At 39.6% G+C, this 3,469-nt stretch overlaps 1 non-coding gene across 1 annotated transcript; it reads left to right on the forward strand.

Annotated features, from left to right (window-relative positions):
* Nucleotides 1–1,836: 1,836 nt before the first annotated feature.
* Nucleotides 1,837–1,955, forward strand: LOC149236932 (5S ribosomal RNA). The gene has a single exon (XR_016246835.1). It is a non-coding gene; the product is annotated as a 5S ribosomal RNA (ribosomal RNA).
* Nucleotides 1,956–3,469: the final 1,514 nt, after the last annotated feature.

The following is a 3,469-nucleotide window of genomic DNA, read 5'->3' on the forward strand; positions in this document are numbered from 1 at the left end:
CCAAGTAACCAGCCAACCAGGGTAATTATGCGACGAGAGGCCACTATAATGGGATTCAATCTCCTAGGTGACCCTAAGGAAGTGGAATCAACAGAAACACGCCACACAGACCTCCCACATCGGCAACAGAATTCCCAGGAGCCATCCCAACCACACAAGTAACTAGCTCCTGAGACCAACTGAAGTTTTAAACCATTAAACCCCCAGACGCTCCCTTGATATGGACATGCATGCATCCATGTGTTTGGGGAATTTTCTCCTCATACCTCTACTTGCGACTCCAAGATTTGTACCACTTTTTCAGGCCTAGAGCCCAGGTCACTGCCTAGAACTCAATGACACTTTCAGAACTGAAAGATAACAACTAAATAATGATACAAATGCAATATTGAACAAGGACTTGGTTGGACCCCTACTAGCCATGAAATACATTTCGTCAAACATGTCACAAATATGTAATCTACAGGTTTAAACAACATATTTGAGTATAGGGGTCTCATACTTATCTGAGAATCTCTAAGAAGCATTGTTCCCTTATATTATTAGTTACATTATCATCTATTAGGTCATAGATACATTTTTCATTCATATACAAATCAAAACACGAGGAGATCCATACATCATCACTGTCATAATACATGCTTATAACCAGCACAACAAAAATATAAATATCAAGGATACATCAGCCATATAATCCACATATAAACTAATACATTTACACATAAGATACCAAGGAAAGAACCTCTTATTAATGAATGTAAATGCCAACCCGGGATGGAACTACCATGTGACCATAGAATGGCTGAGCCAATTCTCTCTTCAACCCTTCACCCATGTGCCATATTCGAAGCATGAATGTGGGACTCAAACCAAAAGAACCAACGAAGGCATCCCGAGGCTAAACCACCTCACGCTCATCAAGAGAAACCAGGCTTTATCGCAGTCCACATCGAATCAATAGGCCAACACAATAAACATGTAATAACAAGATTTTTCGTGATCTCCACCAAATCACTAGGCCAAAACAAGCATGGATGCCACCGAATTTCTCCACCTACATCGCAAGGAATTTTCATGTCTCCTAGTCTCTCAGGCTTTACCATAATCCATAGTTTGATCCAGGGATCACTAGGTCCTAAACCGAGACTCCATCCTCTAGTATTTACCATATATCTTGCCATTCATCAACTAGGATTCATAGGCCTAATTAAGGGCAACCACCTCTATGATTTACCGTATATCTTTCCATTAATCGGTCGAGGATTCCTAGGCCCACCAAGGCACACAATACTTGACTTTATTGCAACCCACAATCTAGTTCAGGGGTCACTTGGCCAGTGGCTTTACTGCAATCCACAATCTAGTTCAAGGATCACTAGGCCATGTGTTATTTCTTTTAGAGATCCACCTCACTCAACTTCGCATTCATCCGGCAATCCAACTAAACCAAAATATGAGAACTCCATGACACCATGGCTATTTGGAAATGGAAAGGCTAGGATGAAAACATTGTCACAATGGAAAAACCCATGCCATGACAATAAAGAACCACATGCAACACCATGCATGCCAAATCTAGCAGGGAAAACACACATGAAATCAATACCTGCAAAGAATCCTGATGTAGTTGCTTGATCCTGCTCTTCCTTGCTTGCTCCTTCCTTCCTCTTGCTTTGTTTTTTGTTATTGATCCAATGCCAAAGTGCTCCAAGAAAACTATAAGTGTCCAAGAGTGAGAGAGAGGTGTAGGTTTTAACCCCATACAGAAATTACCTGCATACGAATTCCAAGAATAGAAAATAAACAATGCAAGAGCATAACACATAAAACACTATAGGGTGCGATCATACCAGCGTTAATGCACCAGATCCCATCAGAACTCCGCAGTTAAGCGCGCCTGGGCTAGAGTAGTACTGGGATGGGTGACCTCCCGGGAAGTCCTACTGTTGCACCCTCCAAAAAAAGCCCCAAGGGTTAGCTCAGTTGGTCAAAAACTGTGCCTCGCCATCGGGAGGTCACAGGGTCGAATCCACCCGAAGCCCTTGGGGTCAGGTCTTGCAGTAGGCCGAGGGGCGATTTAGCCTAGCTATCGCCCAGATTTTTCCGTGGACGTAGCGATCACTCACTAACCAGGGTGCTCGTGAACCACATGCAAAAAAAAAAAAAACACATAAAACACTATACACAGAGATTTTCCCCTAGATCCCAAAACCGGGACTACCAGCTTGATTTTTCATTATGTTCATTTCAATGTTACAATACATATATATACATGTCGAAGCATCCAATACCATGGACCGAAAACCATCGCATCCAAAACCATGTGCGAAAACCATGCACAAAACCATAGGTAGGTCTGCCCAACCTAATATAGGGTCCAAAAAAAATTTCCCCGTGGCACTGCCCCGGGCCCCGTAGAGGGGGGCTAACCTCCCCCCTCAAACAATCGCTACTCAGTTGGCGTAATGAAGGGTACTCGTGGAAAGAATATAACACAACTCAACATTCTCCCACTTGTTGTTTCCTTTCCACATGAGAGCTTAGTCATTTATCCAGCCCTAAAACACCCATTGTTTCTCTACACCAAGAGAACTTCTCAGAGCTCACAGATTTTGTCAATGCATCTGCAGTATTGTAATATCCCTCCCCTTAATAATAAATAATAAATAATAAAAATAATAATAATATAATATAATAATAATTAATAATTAATAATATAAATAATAAATAAATCACTTAATAATAAATCATAAATGTTAAATAATAAATAAAATTAAAAATATATACAAAGAAAATAAATAAAAATAGTAATAACCATACTAAAGCTCTAGATAAGAATAAATAGAAATAAAACAACGAAACTATCAAAAAGAAGGAAATAAAACAAGAAAAGCTAAAAATCAAAAGGAAAGTAAGAAATAAAACAAGAAAGCTAAAAAAATCAAAAGAAAGTTGCATGTAGACACATGGAGTGTGTGTTTGTGGTTTCCCTTTCAATATTTGTTCTATTTAATAGATGGGAGAGAGATGAGAGGCATTCCTGCATTCCATCTTTTGAGTTTCTATCTTGCATTCTCTTGGGAGAATGATGTTCTAAAGACTTAGGAGTCACTGGCAGTAGTACGTTGATTAAGGGCTCGGTGGTGGCCAGTTGTTGCAGATCCTTGCACAATTGAGCCTACGGTTGGGTGGAGAGTTGTCCCCAAAACCTTGTTGCCATCCGGCACACTTCGATTACAGGTAATATAGATACGAACTTATTTGTCTGCTTATGTTTTTAATTAAGAAATTAACTTATTTTTACTTTATACTGTTACATATGGTATCAGAGCAAGGCTCAACCCTTAGGGCCTATGGGCATCTGAAGAAAAAAATTATTTTGTCGAAATATTTAACTTGACTTTTTTTTTTTGAAAGTTACAGGATGCTTATTGATCACACTATCATCCATGCCATTCCTCCAAATGTA

The sequence above is a fragment of the Pinus tabuliformis genome, chromosome 8 (genome assembly GCF_031772625.1).
Source record: "Pinus tabuliformis cultivar Carrire ecotype Pingquan chromosome 8, CPIR1, whole genome shotgun sequence".
In the NCBI taxonomy this organism is placed as follows: domain Eukaryota; kingdom Viridiplantae; phylum Streptophyta; class Pinopsida; order Pinales; family Pinaceae; genus Pinus; species Pinus tabuliformis.